Here is a 22,080-nt window from a genome sequence, read left to right on the forward strand (position 1 = left end):
TTGTGGCCAGGTGGTTAGCGAAACAGTATGAACATTTGAAAGTGCAAAACACATCTCTAAAAGAAGCTCTAGAAATAACCAAAGGTAACATCAGTACTTTAATAGCTTCTATGTCAAATTCTGAGACTATCCACCAGCAATTAGTACTAGAAAACCAGAGATTACAGGAGGAAGTTCATCGGATGGGAAAAAGACTGAAGGATGCAGAAAATGAAATGAAACCATTATCTGTCAGCTGCCAGGAGCCGTTTGCTCAGTTTTCAGATAGAGGAGATAACAAAGCAATGGATTTGGGTAGGTCTGAATTCAGGGTGGCATCCTACACACCTAAGGTATGTACCAACAAGAATAAAACACCCGGAAGGTACGAGTTCTTTAAAAATTGCCCCTATATCTTGTAAACAGCCAGCAACTAATCCAATTGTAGCCATCCAACATTCTCAGTTGTCTAAAACAAAGCTGTTTGTTAGGAGATGTTGTACTACTTTAGATGAGATAAAATGTTGCTTATGTGGGATGTTTGGTCACATCGCGAGGTTCTGTCTATCCAGTTCCAGTGAAAAAGTCGGTAATCATAATCCATATAGGACCACAAGATATGGTTTTGAAGTGTACTCTGCATGCTTCACCACGTGGCCTAGGTGTACAAAGTATGGACCACCTACATCATGGGTCCGATTCCAAAATCCTGAGAATGTATCCATACAGGCTGAGAAGGGGCTAATGAAATGGGATAAGTACCTGTTATTATAGAAAACATGCTGATATGTGTGATATCTAGAGATCGTCTTTAACCTATCTAATTGTTTGAGTGTGTGTGTGGAATATGTAATATATGTTGTGTTGTCTAATGCCACGTACACACGGGCGGACTTTCCAATGGGAAATGTTGGATGTAAGTCCGACTGTGTGTATGCTCCATTGAACATTTGTTGTCGGACTTTCCGCCAACAAATGTTGGCTAGCAGGTTCTCAAATTTCCCACCAACAAAACTTTGTTATCAGATATATAGAATAATTCTACGCTACCATACAAAAGATACACAAAAGCAGCCAACACGACCAACAAAGTGTAAAATAGTAAAACAACAAAAAAGTGTGGCGCTGGACAATATCATATACAACTGCAAACAGGTCAATAGGCAGTAAAAAAGATCAATTGTATCTGCTTAAAGCATGCAGTCCTCATGTGAACATTAAAGATACATAGTCTGTATGGCAATATATTAAAACATAATATTGAAGAATCCTATAGACATCTTGACTAAAAATTCGCTCACTACCACCAAGAGTTGAAGAGGCTTACCAGATGAGGAGGACCCAATAGGGCATACGCCGGATTGGGTCGGACAGAGCTTAGGTGGTGAGTGGCTGTGTATACTCCAAGAAGGATACGGTTTCACGGGTTTGTTGTTTTCATCCAGATGATGCCAGGAACTTGAGAGGTGTGTACAAACTCCCGGATGTGGGAGGTCAGGTAGATCTTAAGACAGTGGTGGGGTATTCCGTGAGTAAACCCCTCAAAGCAACATTCCGTGGACCAAAAATTGATGTGGAAAAATAAAGAAAGGAAAGAAGGGCCACATAGTGTAAATCCAAAAAACAAAAAATATTTATTTGAAGTAAAATAGATATACACTCACATGTAGATCCAAAACTTAAAACAGCGCTGTTTGAGAAAAAGTGGCGACAATGGGGTCCTGTCCGACGCGTTTTGTCCTCAAAGACGTCTTTGAGGACGAAACGCGTCGGACAGGACCCCATTGTCGCCACTTTTTCTCAAACAGCGCTGTTTTAAGTTTTGGATCTACATGTGAGTGTATATCTATTTTACTTCAAATAAATATTTTTTGTTTTTTGGATTTACACTATGTGGCCCTTCTTTCCTTTCTTTATTTTTCCACATCAATTTTTGGTCCACGGAATGTTGCTTTGAGGGGTTTACTCACAGAATACCCCACCACTGTCTTAAGATCTACCTGACCTCCCACATCCGGGAGTTTGTACACACCTCTCAAGTTCCTGGCATCATCTGGATGAAAACAACAAACCCGTGAAACCGTATCCTTCTTGGAGTATACACAGCCACTCACCACCTAAGCTCTGTCCGACCCAATCCGGCGTATGCCCTATTGGGTCCTCCTCATCTGGTAAGCCTCTTCAACTCTTGGTGGTAGTGAGCGAATTTTTAGTCAAGATGTCTATAGGATTCTTCAATATTATGTTTTAATATATTGCCATACAGACTATGTATCTTTAATGTTCACATGAGGACTGCATGCTTTAAGCAGATACAATTGATCTTTTTTACTGCCTATTGACCTGTTTGCAGTTGTATATGATATTGTCCAGCGCCACACTTTTTTGTTGTTTTACTGTTGTTTTAAAACTTTGTTGTCAGACTTTCCGATCTTGTGTACACAAGTCCGTTGCAACAAAAGTTCACGCATTCTCGGAATCAAGTACGAGCCAGAAGCGCTCGGTCTTGTAAAACTAGCGCTCATAATGGAGATATCACATGACTTTTGAACTTCCTTTATCTTGGCTCATCGTACGTCTTGTACGTCACCACGTTCCCAGGTTCGTAATTGTTGGCCAACATTTGTGTGACCGTGTGTACGCAAGACAAGTTGAAGCCAACAACCGTCGAACAAAAATCCACGGTTTTGTTGTCGGAAAGTCCGATCGTGTGTACGAGGCATTACTCTGGGGTCTGCTGTCTCAACTGCTGAGAACCCACCTAAATGACCCCCCCCCACCTTCTTTCTGACCAAGTCGGTGAGAGTGTAAAGCAAACTGTATTGACATGCAAATTACCTGAGCCGAGATAAATATCTGTAATCGTGAATTGAAATGTGTATTTACTAAAATGTGTTTGTTTTCCAGAGAGGCAGTTCTGGAGAGGTTTTTTGTGGTGAGGTATTATGAGTTGTAGATAAATGGTACCGCTAAAAGGTTTATTACGAGTTGCTAATTTTTTTTTTCTCACCATGGTGAATACATTTTTTTTGAGGGGGGGATTAATGGTATACCATAAATTTAAAAATCCACGTGGACGAGTAATTAAAGTTGAGCTCAACAATTTTTGGTATTTTAAAAAAAGTGCACTGTTCCAAAACAAATAAGAAAGACTTTATGAAATGTAATGCACTGTATGTTTGTGTTTCATATGCTAATGTCTTGTTACAGGTATATAGCTATTGGTTTATTTTGTTTCTAGGAGGAAAAATTGAATGTTTATTGCTAAAATTTTATAGGTGTTTTATCCCTCAGATTCGATAATTGGGTTCCATGCCTTTCAGAACAAAAGGAAATCAGAGGCTCCATGGACAACTTTATACAAGATTGTTTTTCTTTTTCCTGGTTTGTCGGTTTTCACATGTGAATGTTTTAGGTTTTTAATCACCATTATTTATGCGGTGTACACGCGAGCGGACTTTTTGACAGCAAAGGTCCGACGGAAGGAATCCGCCAGACAATTCGATCCTGTGTGGGCTTCATCGGACCTTTGCTGTCGAAAAATTAGATGGACTTTAGAAATAGAACATGTTTCAAATCTTTCCGACGGACTCGAGTCCGGTCGAAAAATCCGGTCGTCTGTATGCTAGTCCGACGGATGAAAACCGACGCTAGGGCAACTATTGGCTACTGGCTATGAACTTCCTTATTCTAGTCCGGTCGTACGTCATCAAGTTCGAATCAGTCGGACTTTGGTGTGATCGTGTGTAGGCAAGTCCGTTTAGCCAGAACTCCGTCGAAAGTCCGTAGAAAAGTCCTTCGGAGTTCAGCCGTCGAAAAGTCAGCTCGTGTGTACATGGCATAAGTTGGTGATTTCCTTTCAGTTTGGCTAGGTTTGGTCCAACTTGGGTGTGTGTGGTATGTTCTGATCCAACATGGTATGAATGAGTTTCTTTGCTCCACTGATTCGCCATGTTGATACTTGTAGCTCCATGGATTTAACTGTTAAGGGTCTGTTATTACATGTTATCGCACAAGACTTGTGTTTAAGACTGCTTGATCCCCCCCTGCTGTTATTGTAATTAGTAACAAGCACCTGCCAGTGCTTTCTTTTCAAGTGTGGCTTTTTGCCTTAGGCTAAGGTATGTTAACCCCTTGCGGACTGGCTCACACCGATATACGTCGGCAGAATGGCATGTACAGGTATAACCTACCTGTACGTCGCCTTCCAGACGTGGCACTGTGGGCGCGCGTGCGGCGCTGGTGGCGTGCGCCCGCCGCGAGCTCCATGAGTGTGATCGCGGGTCCCACGGACTCGATGTCCGCGGGGATACCCGCGATCATCTCGTGGAGAGGAAGAATGGGGAAATGCTGATTAAACAAGTATTTCCCCATTCTGCCTAGTGACAGGACACTGATCACAGCTCCCTGTGATCGGGAGTGGTGATCACTGTTGTGACACACGTAGCCCATCCCCCCCCACAGTTAGAACACATCCCTAGGACACACTTAACCCCTTCACTGCCAGCCACATTTACACAGTAATCAATGTATTTTTATAGCATTTTTATAGCACTGATCGCTGTATAAATGTGAATGGTCCCAAAATAGGGCCAAAAGTGTCCGATCGTGTCCGCCATAATTTCGCAGTCATGATAAAAAAAATTGCCGCCAAAAAAAATTATTAATAAAAATGCCATAAAACTATCCCCTATTTTGTAGACGCTATAACTTTTGCGCAAACCAATCAATAAACGCTTATTGCGATTTTTTTACCAAAAATATGTAGGGGAATACGTATCGGACTAAACTGAGGAAAAAAATGTTTTTTTATATATTTATTATAGCAAAAATTAAAAAATAAAAAAGTAAATTTTTTTCAAAATTGTCGCTTTTTTTTTTTTATAGCGCAAACAATAAAAACCACAGAGGTGATCAAATACCATCAAAAGAAAGCTCTATTTGTGGGTAAAAAAGGACGTCAATTTTGTTTGGGAGCCACGTCGCACGACCGCGCATTTGTCAGTTAAAGCGACACAGTGCCGAATCACAAAAAGTGCTCTGGTCTTTGGCCAGCCAAATAGTCTGGGGCTGAAGTGGTTAATGTCCCTAGCAATCTGTTTGTCCCCAAGTGTATTTCAAGCCTGCTTCCTGCCCAGTGTCACGATGCAGCTCTATTTGCTCCTAGAATTTCCTGTTTGTCTGTTTCTACGTGGCTATTTGTTACCAATTGTCTAATGTGTCTTTGGCGTTTCTGTCACTAATATCTGTGTGTTTCAAGACACACCGGTCAGCTGGAATTGTACCCCCTATGGTTCAGTGATCCCGGCGCCTCAGTGCTGCAAGGGATTTTTCTTTGCCTGTTGGCCCGTTGTGTTTGGTAGCAGCAGTTCCTCGAGCTGGATACTCATTATGCAATTTTTGTTGTTCAGTTTCCTTTAGATTTACCTTCAGATGTGTAGTACGAGGGCCTGCCTGATGGCATACAAGTTGAGAGTGTATAGGTCTGGCCTCGTATTGTACAGTTTTGGGTGAGTCTGGATAAGAGTTGTGCAGGAAGATTGTGTGGGGTGTTACCAGCTCTTGGCTGTTCCAAGGACCCTCACTTTGGTTATACGTGTGGGCATGCTGTATTCTCCTCAGTTAATACCCATAGGGGTCCTTCCTGTCCTAGACTCCTGGTTTACCTTAACTAGTTGTCTGTGTCCTGCATGCCAGGAAGACCAGCGCCCCAGTGCTACACTATGCCCCTGTCATTCATGTGAGTCCTATCTGAAGAGTGTAGGAAGTTTATCTGTATGGGTGAAGGATAGCCTTGTCTGAATACCAAATTGATAAAGTAGGGAAAAGGGGTGCAGCCTTTATAGAGAATTGAGCGTACCTGTTGGCAGGTGGTTTTCAATCCGGGTATTCAGACTATTTCCCATACTTAGGATGAAGAGAGGCTTAATAGAGACTGCCTTTGGAGCTGGAGGTGGGGCACTGGGTACCTTAAAACACTATGGAGCTGGAGATACTCAGCATCAATGTTGCCAACCTTTTACTGGCAGCCAGTAAAAAAAAATGGGCACTTCTCTCCTACCAGTAAATGCCAGGTTACCAGTAAAAAATATGGCCATGATGCTTGGCCCAGGCCAAGACCATTTAAGTGCCTTCTACGGTGTGTCTGGGCAGCGCTGGTGGGGGGCAGGTCTGGTGGAATCTGAGCATTTTGTGCGATGTCATGGTGCAAAGGAGCCCAGCCGAGCGTCTGGAACCTTGTGTGAGCAAGGCAAGCTGGGAGTGGCACTGTCAGTGCTGTTTGGACTGGAGTGGACTGAAGGGACCCGCTGGCGTGGAGAGTGACTGTCACTGTAACTCGGGGGGGACGTGTCTTGTTGGTGAGATGTCATCCTCATCTGTGCTGCTGAAAACTGCTGTCAGTGTCACTGTGAGAGTCAATGTCACGTGTGTGCGCCACCTATTCTAATTTCTAATTCGAGTCCTGTCCTTGAGCTACTTACTTACTAGTAAATGTACCCTATTTACTATCATAAATAAAATAAGAAATATTTTTTTTTTTTACCTTAACTGCTTCAGCCCCGGACCATTTGGCTGGTCAAAGACCAGAGCACTTTTTGCGATTCGGCACTGCGCCGCTTTAACTGACAATTGCGTGGTCGTGCGACGTGGCTCCCAAACAAAATTGACATCCTTTTTTTCCCACAAATAGAGCTTTCTTTTGGTGGTATTTGATCACCTCTGTAGTTTTTATTTTTTGCGCTGTAAACAAAAAAAGGGTGACAATTTTGAAAAAAAAACGCATTATTTTTTACTTTTTGCTATAATAAATATCCCTCAAAAAATATACAAAAAATTTTTTTTTTTTCCTCAGTTTATTCTTATGTATGTCTTATGTACTCATATGTATTCTTCTGCATATTTTTGGTAAAAAAAATCGCATTAGGCGTATATTGATTGGTTTGCGCAAAAGTTATAGCGTCTACAAAACAGGGGATAGTTTTATGGCATTTTTATTAATATTTTAATAATAATATTCTTTTTTACTAGTAATGGCGGTGATCAGTGATTTTTATCATGACTGCGGCATTATGGCGGACACGTCGGACAATTTTGACACATTTTTTGGGACCATTGGCATTAATACAGCAATTAGTGCGATTAAAAATGCGTTGATTACTGTAAAAATGTCACTGGCAGTGAAGGGGTTAACACCAGGGGACAGTGAAGGGGTTAATGTGTGTCCTAGTTTATGTTCTAACTGAAGGGGGGGTGGGGACTGTGCAGGGAAGCTAACAGATCGCTGTTCATACACTGTATGAACAGACGATCTGTCAGTTCTCTCCTCAGAGAACTGGAAACTGTGTGTTTACACACACGGTTTCCGGTTCTCCATGTGCCCCGGGCGATCGCGGGAGCCCGGCGGTGATCGAGACCGCCAGGCACTTGCATCGGCCGGGGGAGCGAGACAGTTTGGTGCGGTAACTGGTTGCTGACTGTCCTCGGGGGGGGACTTGGCGCCACGCTACGTTTGGGGAGGTATTGGGGGATTGATTTACATATGGAGGGTTATCCGCTGTTGGGAACCTTTTAAGCCATGCCATGCTCTCAACATTCCAATTAATTCAATGTTGCTCGTTATGACCAAATTTGTATGATTATTTGTGTAATAATTTTCTAAAATGTACATTTTGTGTTTTTCATAGAGTCTACATACATGCTCAGGTTTTTAATATCATGCTCCTGAAGAAGTCAATGTTTTGGCGAAACATGTAGGGATTAACTGTCTGTTCTACTCAGTGGCCTTTTAACACTCTTGGCCACCTTTGTGTGTACAAACTGTTCTATGACTGTCAACTCACCTGTGTATGTATTCCAATGTTTTGATTTTTGTAACAATAAAATTCTTTATATTTTTATATATTAGTGTACTATATACGTTCTTAGGCACCGTTATAATCCCTGTTCTCTATCCCTCCTTACTTTGCAAACAATTAAATGGGGATGAGGTGCCATATACCCTGAGGACTTTCTAGCCATATCATATTTTTTTTAAACTAAATGTATTCATCTTCTGGAACTTTTGTTGGAATATCAGAGATGAGCTGTGAATTGTGAGGCTTTACTGTTTCTGCCTGACTCCATTTTTAAGAGTCTGGTGGGTCCTATAGAATGGTTTCCTGAAACATACAAGTACCATATTTCACAAAGTATCCCTGGACATCCAGGTCTTATGTCTTAATGTAATTCTACCTCCCCTAGTCTGTCTACTGCTTTACCTGAGCCCCCTGAGCAGGTGTGGTGAACCCAGGGACCTGGCAATACCAGGCAGTGTTGACTATCCCTACCATCAAGGGCCGTGGATGATACTGGCTGTTTGATCGGACTCTGTACCCTGTGGGGATCCCATTTTACTCGTCCACATTACACCCCTTATAAGCATTTAGTCTTCATGGCCAACCCCCCGCTCCTGTCCGGCATTCCTCCAATAACTGTACACTGACATTCTCCTTCTTTTTTTGTGTTCATGCACGACTGTCTAGAGGCCCGCCCGACCACCACCTGAAGAAGCAATGACAACCAAGTCATTTCTTGAGACAAACGTGCAACAAATAAAACTCTCCTGAGCTTTCCTTCACCATGCTGAAAAGTGTTGTTTCACGGTCCGATCCAATCGGTGCAACCATTACTCTGTATTCTCAAGTTACAGGACTAGATATGCCAGGGTCCCGCCATCGATGTTGGAGTTCCACTCTACCAAGGCAGGGGAGCATGGAAACATCGCAGCATAGGCACTCATGGTCCGGATGTGGAGCCTCAAAGGCACTAGGATTGTCTTGCTGTCTCAAGTCTACCTTGATGGGTTCCAGCGTGTTCAAGAAAGGAAGAGGAGGCCTCAGTGGTGGTGGTGGGGAAGGGTTGGGGCTTCTGGGCTGTTGTGCGTGGGTACAAAATCATTGAGAGAGGGCATAAGTTCAAGAATGAACTTCAAGGGGAACTGATGTGGAAATTTAAGCCCTGAAAATGATAGACTTTATTATTAATGTGACTTACAGTGATCTTTCAATGACTCTATAGTTTCAGAACATGTTTAAAATCAACAGAGACATCATATCTAGAAAGTGTAAAAATAAAAAAATAAAATAAAAGAATCAGTAACATTTTTTTTTAAAGTGTCCCCATGTGCTCGCGTACAGAAGCAAACACACTCGTAAATGTCCCACCTACGTATGTAAACGGTGTTCAAACCACGCATGTGAGGTATCGCCATGTGCATTAGAGCGGGAGCAATAATTCTAGCACTAGACCTCCTCTGTAACTCTAAACTGGTAACCTGTAAAAAAATTTCAAGCGTCGCCTATGGAGATTTTTAAGTACCAAAGTTTGGCGCCATTCTATGAGTGTGCGCCATTTTAAAGTGTGACATGTTAGGTATCTATGTACACGGCATTCTTTCATATTATACAAAAAATTTGGGCTAACTTTACTTTTTTGTTATTTTTTAATTCATGAAACTTTTGAAAAATAATTGAGCAACTACCGTACGACATAAAAATTTGCAACGACCACCATTTTATTCCCTAGGGTCTCAGCTAAAAAAAATATATATAATGTTTGGGGGTTCTGGGTAATTTTCTAGCAAAAAAATGATGATTTTTACATGTAGGAGAGGCGTGCTAGAATAGGCCCGGTATGTAAGTGTATTTTAATAATGCTTAAAGTGCAATAATAAAAATGAAAAATTCCTTTAAATATAGTGTCGGGGGGGTCTCCTTAGTCTGTCTGTAAAGTGGCGCATCTGTACCATGTATAGAACCTGCTGCAGCAAAACTGACATTTCTAAAGAAAAAAAGTATTGGAATTACATTTAAAATGGCCGGCAATAGAAAAAGTTGTGGGGTCCCCCCAAAATCCATACCAGACCCTTATCCAAGCATGCAGCCCGGCAGGTCAGGAAAGGAAGGGGACAAATGAGTGCCCCCCTCTTGAACCATACCAGGCCACGTGCCCTCAACATGGAGGGGTGAGTGGTTTGGCTCTGCCCCCCCACCTCAAAGCACGCTGTCCTCATGTTGAGGGCTGGGGTTGTGGGGGTCTGTGGGTAGGGGGCTTATCAGAATCTGGAAGTCCCCTTTAATGAGGGGGCCCCAGATCCCAGCCCCCCCTATGTGAAGGAGTATGGGTTACATTGTACCCCCACCCATTCACCAAAAAAGTGGTTGTTAAGGACGCTGCAGCAGACTTCCCGGCCCCGCCCCTTAACATCCAGCTATTCACTGTGCCCTGATTGGCCCAGTGAGGGCTTAGAATGCGCTGTGCAGCACGTAGTGCATTGCAGGGTGTACGGCGGGGCGAACATCTCCCAAATGCCCTGCAAATTCAGCTGTTCTTCTTTAAAACTTCTGCTCGGCCTGAACTGTTTGCCCCCAACTCTAGTCTCCAACAATCTTCAAAGCTAGAGCAGTTAAGAAAATTCTGTGTAAAAATTGGCTTTACCTTTAGAAGTCTGATCTGCAATGAGTTTTCAAAGTTTTGTTTTTTGAGACTGTTATGCCCCATACACACGATCGGACATTCCGACAAAAAATCCATGGATTTTTTCCGACGGATGTTGGCTCAAACTTGTCTTGCATACACACGGTCACACAAATCTTGTCGGAAAATCCAGAATGTCAAGAACGCGGTGACGTACAACATGTACGATGAGCCGAGAAAAATGAAGTTCAATAGCCAGTGCGGCTCTTCTGCTTGATACCGAGCATGCGTGGAACTTTGTGCATCGGAATTGTGTACACACAATTGGAATTTACGACAAGGGATTATGTTATCCAGATCTCAAATTTTGTGTGACGGAAATTCTGATGGAAAATGTCCGATGGAGCCTACACAAAGTCTGAATTTCCGACAACAAGCTCCCATTGAACATTTTCAGTTGGAAAATCCGACCGTCTGTATGTGTTAGTGAACTGAATGAGGTGCAATGAAGAGCATACAGTGGCCTCTATGTACAGTATCTCACAGAAGTCAGTACACCCCTCACATTTGTGTAAATCTTTTCTTCTCTCTTTTCATGTGACAACACTGAAGAAATGACACTTGTCTACAATGTAAAGTAGTGAGTGTACAGCTTGTATAACAGTGTAAATTTGCTGTCCCCTCAAAATAACTCAACTCACAGCCATTAATGTCTAAACCGCTGGCAACAAAAGTCAGTACACCCCTAAGTGAAAATGTACAAATTGGGCCCAAAGTGTCAATATTTTGTGTGGCCACCATTATTTTCCAGCACTGCCTTAACCTTCTTGGGCATGGAGTTCACCAGAGCTTCACAGGTTGCCACTGGAGTCCTCTTCCCCTCCTCCATGATGACATCACGGAGCTGGTGGATGTTAGAGACCTTGTGCTCCTCCACCTTCTGTTTGAGGATACCCCACAGATGATCAATAGGGTTTAGGTCTGGAGACATGCTTGGCCAGTCCATCACCTTTACCCTCAGCTTCTTTAGCAAGGCAGTGGTGGTCGTGGAGGTGTGTTTGGGGTGGTTATCATGTTGGAATATTGCCCTGCGGCCCAGTCTCCGAAGGGAGGGGTTCATGCTCTGCTTCAGTATGTCACAGTACATGTTGGCATTCATGGTTCCCTCAATGAACTGTAGCTCCCCAGTGCCGGCAGCACTCATGCAGCCCCAGACCATGACACTCCTACCACCACCATGCTTGAATTTAGACTTGACTGTATGTTGGAAGGACAAGCAGAGGGTTGTGGGATGGGATGAGGGAATCATCTGTACAACATTGGAACATGGAAAACACAAATGTAGGAAAACATTTGGTGGAATGTCACAGATCCAGCATGGGACCTATTAGTATGCCGGTCATAGAAAACATACATCAGCCCATAAGAGAACAGCAGCTTGCTATGGGGGCACCCGAGCCCAGTCACAGCTCCCTGTGTCCATTCAGGAAACAAAGCCACCTCTCTCTCCTGATTGGCTAGCTGAGTTTGAATGACACCAGCGGGAGTCAATGGCGCCACTGCTGTTTCTTAGCCAATCAGGATGGAGAGTCTCGGATGGCCAATACACTCATGTGCCTCACTGGATAGAGATGGGGTTTAGGTAAGTATTAGGGGGGCTGAGGGGGGCTGAGGGGGGCTGCTGCATACAAAAGATTTTTTATCTTAATTCATAGAATGCACCTTCTGCCTTTACAACCACTTTAAGGAGGAGTGGGCTCCCTCTAGGCAAACCTGCCCTTAATCTATCCACTGCTATACAGTATGTGCTCCTACTGTTATAGTAACAGATAAGTGTAACCCTATGAAGGTTACATTGTGGTGTCCTTGTTATTGCAGATCACAGGCTTGTTCCATTGTATGATTCTGGATGGGGCTGCAGCAACCCAGGAGGAAGATGAATATAAAAATATTTCTATATAACCCCCAATACCTCCTAAATATTCTAAATATGCCCTAACTAACCCCCACCACCGATGCAAGTTTATTTTAACTTAATTATAACTATAATAATAACTACAATAACTTATATTCTGCAAACATTTTAGGTGTCTGTTGGCTTCATTTGCTATGCTCTCTGTCCTAAAACTGTATGGAAAAAAATCATAAAAAATAGTTTATAACTTCACCGTAATTTATGCCAGAAACATAATTTTTAAAGATTAAAAGGGACCCTTTTACCTGGAAACTGGAACATTTTATTTTATTTTCTGGAATAAATAGTCATAGTACTGAGAGTATATAATAGTCTATAAGAGACAAACAGCCACCAGGTCATGAAATAGTTAAGTACATTGGAAATCATGGAAATGATTCAGAGATTGTATTACACGGGTTGCTCCGTGCTTTACATGTCGGCATTGAAATGAAATCCACCACATTTATGCAAAGTCAATCATGAGACGGATCTCTGAAGACTATTTCCATAATTCCAACTCTAAATATATCATTCTGTCTGCTATCACTGGACGTGTCCCGTCATCTCTGTGTGGAGCTCACACCAAACCTCAACATGATGCCTCTGGAACTATCTGTTTTGATTTTTACAGTCTTGGGACTCGTCTTGGCAATCCCTTCTAACACTTGTATTGTGATGGGTAACCTGGACATCATCAGAAAGAAAGGGAAGTTGAGTCCCACCGATGTGATCTTTCTGGCTAAGGGGATTGTGAATATTCTCCTCCAGTGTGTGATGAGTATAGAGGGAATGTTCCTTGTCTTTTCTCCAGAAATCTTATTTAGACAATTTTATGGATTAATGAATGCATCAGTTTCCTTCCTAACATACTGCAGCTTCTGGTTGACCTTCTGGCTCTCGACTCATTACTGTACCAGCATCACCAATCTCAGCTATGGGTTCTTCATCTGGATAAAGAGAATTGTGTCAAATTTCCTGAGTCAACTTCTATTCCTGACAGCACTTGGGATGTTCATTGTGAGTGTCCCCGGCTTTTGGATTGTGCATGCAAAAACTGAAAGTACTCCCCAGTTTTTTGAGAACGGTACAGAAGACTCTGTTAGCAGGTTGCAATCCATTCTTTCCTATCATGTGTCTGCAAACATCCTAGGCGGCATTCTGCCATTCTGCCTTAGTCTTCTGTGCCTGGTCCTCACTTCCTCCTTTCTGCTCAGACACATCTGGAGGGTGAAGAATAACGACTCTGGATCAACACGTCCAAATCTTCAGGTTCATGTCACTGCACTGAGGACAATCTTCTTCTTACTTCTGATGTTCAAATTCTCCAGCGCAATTCGAGTATTAATATTATTTCGAAATTTTCCAAAGTTAGTACATATTGTCAATTGGAACGTACGATTATTATCTACATCGTTGGAGGCTGCCATCATCTTCCAGGCCAGCAATAAGCTGAGAAGGATCATTGTGAGAAGATTCAGCACCAGAAGCTGAAGGAACACAGAGAAATAAAGTGGTAGTAAACCACTGCAGAATTAAAAAAATAAAAACACCTGTAAGACAGCCGCATAATGTGCTAGTATGCATTACATACTAGCACATTATGAAATACTTACCTTAGAACTGAGCCCTTCTAGAGGAGCGCTGTCACCGCCGAGAGGATAGACAACTGCTCCGGACTTTCTTCTAGGTTTGCAGGCTTCGGCGCTGTGAGATGCCGGAGACACAATGACATCACTCCCACGCATGTGCGCGGTAGCCCTTTGCTCCAGCAAGAAGCTTTGAAGGTCCAGCACGGTATACCAGACCTTCAGAGTGCATGTGCCGGCGATGTCAGCGGCTGCATCCAGGGTGAATATCTCCTGAACTGTGCATGTTTAGAAGATATTCATTTTACCAACAGGTAAGCCTCATTGTAGGCTTACCTGTAGGTAAAAATCACAAAACGGGCTTTACTACCACTTTATATATGTAGATCACCCTTTATTTTAAGGTCTAAATAATTATTATAACATTTTTGTTTCATAGAAATCCGTGTGATAGAGATCAAGTTTTTCTGAAGGCAAAACATTTAGTTTCGTATGGCGTGTGAAAGGATTATATCCCGTGTCAAGTTCTAGTTGCTGTCTATGTTACCCAATGTTTGTCCCGGTGATCACTGTCATCGGGGCTGAAAGTGATGGGAAAATCCTAAATTTGGAGTTGTCAGTAGAGCAGGAATAGAGGGGGAATCTTCCAATGGGGACACCTGTTCTGGGGACAACTCTCTAAGAGGGGGGGTTATCACACTTTGGAGAGATCTCTTCTAATTTTACGCTACATAGGACAGAAAGTGAAGGACAATTTTTTTAAAATGGCACAAAGATGAAAAAAAGAAAAAAAAAAAAGGTTTTAAGCGTTTCCTGCCCCATTCAAAAAATAAATAAAACGTTTTGGTTTAGATAAACTTCACAGTGCTTGTATACATCAAAATCAATAGCTAACCAATCTAGCCTCCCCAATGTGTAGATCTGGGTTCCTCCTCCTGCAGGTCTTACCTCCTTTGATACATGTGGCTTCTTGTGCTGTCTGCAGCCCAACCAGTAAAAATGTAGCACCAGGCTGCCCACACCTTCACAGATATGTTCAACAGAGTTGAATTGGAAGCTGTTCCTGCTTTATGGGCATGTTTCATTTCAGTCTATGGGATGGCAGAAGCAGCCCATCTCTAGGTTCCTGGTGGACGGGCTGCTGACAATGCAGGAGGCACCTGGTGATATTCCCAATGATGGAGGGAAGCCTTCAATTACCCAAACTATGTGCATAGATCATATAACACGTTGAAGTTCAGCGCTCCTGCGCTACACTCTAATGTACCACACCTGTCTGTAGTCAGGTCTGGTATGGATTTTAAGGGGAACCCCATGCCAAAATAAAAAAAAAAAACATTGTGGATTCCCCCCAAAATCCATACCAGACCCTTATCTGAACATGCAGCCCGGCAGGTCAGGAAAAGGGGGACAAGCAAGCTCCCCCCCTCCTGAACCATACCAGGCCACATGCTCTCAACATGGGGGGTAGCTTTGGGGCAGGGGGGCTCTGTACCTTGTCATCTTGTTGATGGGGACAAGGGCCTCTTCCCGACAATCCTTGGCTGTGTTTGTGAGGGTCTGTGGGCAAGGGGCTTATCAGAATCTGGAAGCCCCTTTAACAAAGGAGCCCCCAGATCCCGGCCCCTTCCTATGTAAATGAGTTTAGGGTACATAGTACCCCTTCCTATTCACCCAAAAAAAAGTCAAAAAGAAATAAAAACACACACAGTTTTTGACAATTCCTTTATTAAAAATAAAATAACAATGTCCTCAATGTAGATCCATCATCAATCACAACGCCGCCACTGCCGGACCTGAAAGAAAAAAAAAGCTCCACCCACAAAAAAGGCTAACTGCCGTGTGTCTGCTCCGCCATCTGACAGTTCCTAAATAGGTAAGGGGTGGGGCCACCTGGCAATGTGACATCACCAATCGGTGGATGCTGGGTCGGTGACATCACATGGGGGCGGTACCACCAGGTGGCATCGCCAGATGGCCCCGCTCCTTACCTTTTTAAAAACTGTCTGATTGTGGAGCAGACAGATGGCAGAGCAGGTGGATGGTGATTAGCCTTCGTCGCAGGTGATTTTTTTTTCGGTCCAGCGGTGTCGGTGGGTGTCGTGATTGATGATGGATCTACCAAGGGGACATCATTTTTTTATTTTTATAAAGGAATTGTCAAAAAACTGTGCGTCTTCTTAAAGGCGAGCCTGCAAAAGCTCAGACTGGGTGAAAAAATGTTGGGCTGAATCCTATCACTTTAACATAACCCAAAAGCCGAACTTGACATGGACATTCACTGTATTGTTCATTTAAGCACAAGAGACTCCATTTTGTTCTCACTGTTGAAATGTGTTCTGTAATCTTCACCTAACACACAGACACTTCTCCTACTAAACGCTCTCTACTCCCCCCTACCTTCTCAAGGTTTTACTTTTGCAATTGTTCTATTCGCTAGTTTTTAATAATATATTTCTATTTGTTAGCTTTTAATAACATCTCACACCACCCCTTTCTTATCTATGTATAAAATAACATGTAATAATAAATTTTCACTGAACGGACATTTTAAACACAGTGATTGAGTCCTGTGAATCTGTTCCTGCAGCTGCAGTATTAACTTTTTTTTAGAGTCCCAATCAGAAACCAGTCAGAACGTGAGTTTCTTCCCAACCCTTTAAAATCTGGAATGGCCCTCAGTTGGGATGCCCACTATCCCCACTTTTATTCACCCAGGTTTTGGAGTCCCTCTTGTCCCGATTTTGATATCTGCAATAAGTAGGTATGGTCAGCAATCTAACTCCAGTGTAAATTTTGGTAAATTAGATATTCTCACAGTTACAATCCCACCAGACCCGATGTGAGATTTTAAGGTGATGTTTTCATTCTCTCGGCAAACACATACATTGCCCTATTTAGGCGTTCATATTTCCTCTGATATCCATTTACTCTACACATGTAATTATTAATCGCTAGCTCCTGATCTCTTTAAGAAAGGATGGCACATTATCTGAGACTCTTTTTACCTATTTATCTATTTATTCAATTCTGTAGCCAAAATTCATGCATCCTACTCCTGATGATTGGCTATAAATGCCATGAAACGCGTCGAGTCTTCACTTAAGGGTGTCAAGCTTGCTCAAAATCATGAATTCTGTCAATAGCATTTCTTGTTTGCATTTATCATGATTATTATGTCTATCTGATTTGTATGTTTATTTAATTTATTAATTGTTATTATTTGTACCAATCATGTTTATCTATCATTGATATTAAATATGTCAATATGATTATTATTATATTTATTATGTCTTTTCTCGTTTACATCATGTATTATATATTATTTATATTATACATTATATATCATATTCATGATTGTGTTTATCAATTTAATTTAATTTATTGGATTTATCAGTATATTAATTCATTATGGTTATATGGACCTCCCTACAGGGATTGTGACATCCATTTTATTTACAATTAGGTATTTTATAAAACATCATTCACATATACATACCTCATGTAAAGTCACAAAATCCATTCTTCCTTGTAGATGAAGCGTTTGTGGGGGGGACTGTATCAAATGCTTTTGCGAAATCCAGAAACACCAGATCCACCAGCTATACACGGCTGTCATGTAAGCAGCAGCCTTATATAGTGTGGGGCGTGGACTTAGCCCCTGAGCACTCTGCCTTTGGCCAATCATAGCTCTCACAGTACATTGTGCTGTGGCCAATCATCAATTAATGCACTGCAAGAGAACTTTCCGCCGAGCGCTCCATTTGTTTGTGCACAGCTGATGTTCGAGTCGAACTTACGTTCAATTCAAACACACAGCCCATCCCTGGTTGCAAGCCATGAATAACAAAGTAATCCCACCCTTTAACTGCTTAGAAAATTACTTAAAATGCCCAAACATTATACTTTTTTCTAACACCCTAAAGAATAAAATGACGGTCGTTGCAATACTTTCTGTCACACTGTATTTGCGCAGCGGTCTTACAAGCAAACATTTTTTTGAAAAAATACACTTTTTTAATTAAAAAATAAGACAACAGTAAATTTAGCCCAATTTTTTTTATATATTGTGAAATATAATGTTACGCTGAGTAAATTGATACCCAACATGTCACACTTCAAAATTGCGCCCGCTCGTGGAATGGCATCAAACTTTTACCCTTAAAAATCTCCATAGGCAACGTTTAAAAAATTCTACAGGTTTCATGTTTTGAGTTACAGAGGAGGTCTAGGGCTAGAATTATTGCTCTCGCTATACCGGTCATGGCAATACCTCACATGTGTGGTTTGACCACCGTTTTCATATATGGGCGCTACTCACATATGCGTTTGCTTCTGCGCGCGAGCTCGTCGGGACGAGGCGATTTAAATTTTTTTTTTTCTTATGTATTTTACTTTATTTTATTTATTTTTTCACTGTTTTTTAAAAAAGAAAATTTGGCTTTTATTCCTATTACAAAGAAGGTAAACATCCCTTATAATAGGAAAAATAGCATGACAGGTCCTCTTAAATATGAGATCTGGGGTCAAAAAGTCCTCACATCTCATATTTGGACTTAAATGCAAAAAAAAAAAAAAATTGTCATTTGAAAAAATGACAACAAAAAAATTCCTTTAAGATGTATGGGCAGAGCTGACGTTATGATGTCGCTTCCGCCCTCCTATGGTATGGAGACGGGTGGGGGCCATCTTCCCCTCACTCGTCTCCATACCACAGACGTGAAAGGTCCTGGCACCTCTCCCACCGCCGATAACGGTGATCTCGCGGCGAATCGCCACAGAGACCACCATTATCGTAAACAGAACCGCCAGCCCTAAAGACGGATACCTCAGTTGTGACAGCAGCTGCTGCCGTTACCGAGATATCCACCTTAAAACTAATGATGTATATATACAGTGGCCGGTCGGTAAGTGGTTAAGTTACAGAGGAGGTCTAGGGCTAGAATTATTGCTCTCGCTCTAGGGGGTTTAGTACACACCCCACACTATATAAGGCCACCTGCGTGGCAGCCTTGTGTAGTGTGTTGCGACGGCGGAGAGAATTAGACAGAGAGAGAGACAGTGTCATTTGATTTACGTTAGATAGAGACAGGCGAGTCAGTTAGCTTTACTTATAGTGTTTTGTGTAGATATATGCATCCTAGGTGTTATATATATATATATATATATATATATATATATACACTGTATTCAGTTTAGCTAGATCCATTCCTGTTATTCTCTTTCTAATATACTGACAGGCAGGCAGGAGCTTTTACAGTATTTACAGTTAGTGTACTGTGTACCCTGCACATTTGCACCTATAGCTTACCTGAAGACAAGTGCTGTTGTTCTTCTTCTGATCTTATTAATACCACAGGCAGGCAGCTTGAAGTATTTACAGTTAGTGTATTGTGTACCCTGCACAGTTGCACCTATAGCTACCTGAAGACAAGTGCTGGTGTGCTTCTTCTGATCCTATTAACTGGCAGGCAGGCATTCTGCTAGCTGCAGTATAATCAGTATATATATATATACATCCCAGTTTTGTGAAGCTACATCTCACTGCAGGCCATTAGTATGTCTGGAAGGCCAACAAGGAGAAGCAGACAGTCACAAGCCAATAAAAGAGGGCAAGCAGGCTCTGTGTCTAGAGGCAACAGTGCTGGTCGTGGAGACGGTGCATCCTCATCAGCACATGGCCATGGGACACGCTTGGCCTTTTTTTTAGCAGCTGGCCGTGTTGAGCCACAACATGCGGAAGACTTGGCCGAGTGGATGACCAAGCCGTCCTCATCCTCCTCATCCTCCTCATCCTCTCTCACCCATGCTCAGGGTACTTTGTCTGGCAAAGCAGCTGCCAATGCGGCCTCTTCCCTCGGCTTAATGGCATCAGTCACTCCTTCCCTAGCCCCACCATGTCCTCCTGAGCAGTCCCCCGAACTGTTTGAGCACAGTGTTGGATACATGCTCCAGGAGGATTCCCAGCGCTTTGAAGGCTCCGATGATGGTACTCAGCTAGAGGAAGGCAGTAACGTGAGCCCAGACAGAGGAGGTGCCCAAGAAGGACGGCAATCTGGCAGTCATGTTCCCCCTGCTGCAGCATACTGCCAGGTTTGCTCCAGTGATGAGGAGGGAGGGGATGATGAGGTCACTGACTCCACGTGGGTGCCTGATAGGAGGGAGGAGGAGGAAGGGACACATTACCAATGAGGCAAGATGCCCTCCAGGGGCCAGCTTAAGGGCAGCACACCGACTACATCACACCGCAGTGCTCTGCATGTGCAGGGCGCTGCTGTCTCTGCGCATTATTCCAAAAGTTCTTTGGTGTGGGCCTTTTTTGAGACGAGTGCATAAGATCGCACCGCTGCTATTTGCAACATATGTCTCAAGAATATCTCGCGTGGCCAAAACATCACCCGCTTGGGCACCACATGCTTGACCAGACATATGTTAACCTGCCATGCAGTTCGTTGGCAAGCGTACCTAAAAGACCCACACGAAAGAACAAAAAGGACCTCTCCTTGCTCCTCATCAGCTGGGATCTCCAACCCCACTATACCTTCAGTCCTCTCTGAGACCTACACTGAGAGGAATGAAGGTGTAGAATTAGGTGTGTCACAGCCAAGTACTTGCGGGCAATCTGCTAACGGTACACCAACGTTAGATTGTACCAGGCAAATTTCCCTGCCCCAGCTGCTGCACCGCTGAAAGAAGTTCGCTCCCAGCCATCCAAATGCCCAGCGGTTGAATGCTAGCTTGGCTAAATTTCTAGCACTTCAACTCCTGCCTTTTCAGTTGGTAGACTCTGTACCCTTCCGTGAGTTAGTGGAATGTGCGGTTCCTAAGTTGCAGGTTCCCAAATGCCACTTTTTCTCATGGAAGGTGATTCTGGCTCTCTACCGGCATGTGGAAGGCAATGTCATGGCCTCGCTGGTCACCCTGTCCATGAGTAAGCAGGCATGGACAGGGACGTTACCTATCTTTCACGGCGCATTGGGTGATTCTGCTGGCAGCTGGGAAGGATGCAGGACAATGTGCAGTAGTGTTGGAGGTTGTTCCGCCACCACGCCTCCAAAATGCTACTACTGGTGATTCTGACACACCTCTCTCCTTCACCCCCTCCTCTTCTTCTTCCTCCATGGCCTCTTTCTGTGCTTTGTCCTCAGAACCAGCAGTGCCCCGTAGGCGTTCAAGGAGCTACGCAGGCACGCAGGCCAAAAGATGCCATGCGGTGCTTGAGCTGGTGTGCTTGGGGGACAGGAGCCACACTGGGGCAGAGATTCTGTCAGCTCTGCAGGGGCAGGCTCAGAGGTGGTTGATGCCAGGCCAGATTAAGGCAGGAATGGTGGTTTGCGACAATGGCACCAACCTCCTCTCCGCCCTCCAACAGGGACAACTGACCCATGTGCCCTGTTTGGCTCACGTACTTAACTTGGTGGTGCAGCAGTTCTTGGGCAGGTACCCGGGCTTACAGGATGTCCTGAGGCAGGCCAGGAAAGTCTGTGTGCATTTCCGCCGGTCATATAATGCCAGTGCTCGGCTGGCAGACCTCCAAAAGGAATTTAACCTGCCTAAGAACAGCCTAATCTGTGACATGCCCACCAGGTGGAACTCAACGTTGGCCATGCTGCAGCAGCTGCACACGCAGCAGAGGGCCATCAATGAGTACCTGTGCGACTATGGCACCAGGACAGGGTCAGGGGAGCTTGTTTTTTTTTCCCCATGCCAGTGGGCCATGATCAGGGATGCATTCACTGTCCTGTCACCATTTGAGGAGGCCACGAGGATGGTGAGCAGTGACAGTGCATGCATCAGTGACACTGTCCCCCTTGTCCACCTGTTGGAGCACACGCTACGTGGAATAATGGACAGGCAGAACAGAGGCAGGAAGAGGAGGACTTCCTTAGCTCTCAAGGCCCCCTTTATCCAGACAGTGTTCCTGCATGCCCGCCGATCACACAGGAAGAGGATGAGGAGGAGGATTGGGTCAGCATGGAGGTGGAGCCTGGCACTCAGCATCAGCAGCAGTCTTTAAGGGATCATTTACAGTCCCAAGAAACCCATGGACTTGTACATGGCTGGGAGGAGGTGGCTGCGTCACGTTGTCCTTAGTGACCCAGA

The sequence above is a fragment of the Aquarana catesbeiana genome, linkage group LG06, assembly GCF_042186555.1.
Source record: "Aquarana catesbeiana isolate 2022-GZ linkage group LG06, ASM4218655v1, whole genome shotgun sequence".
Lineage (NCBI taxonomy): Eukaryota > Metazoa > Chordata > Amphibia > Anura > Ranidae > Aquarana > Aquarana catesbeiana.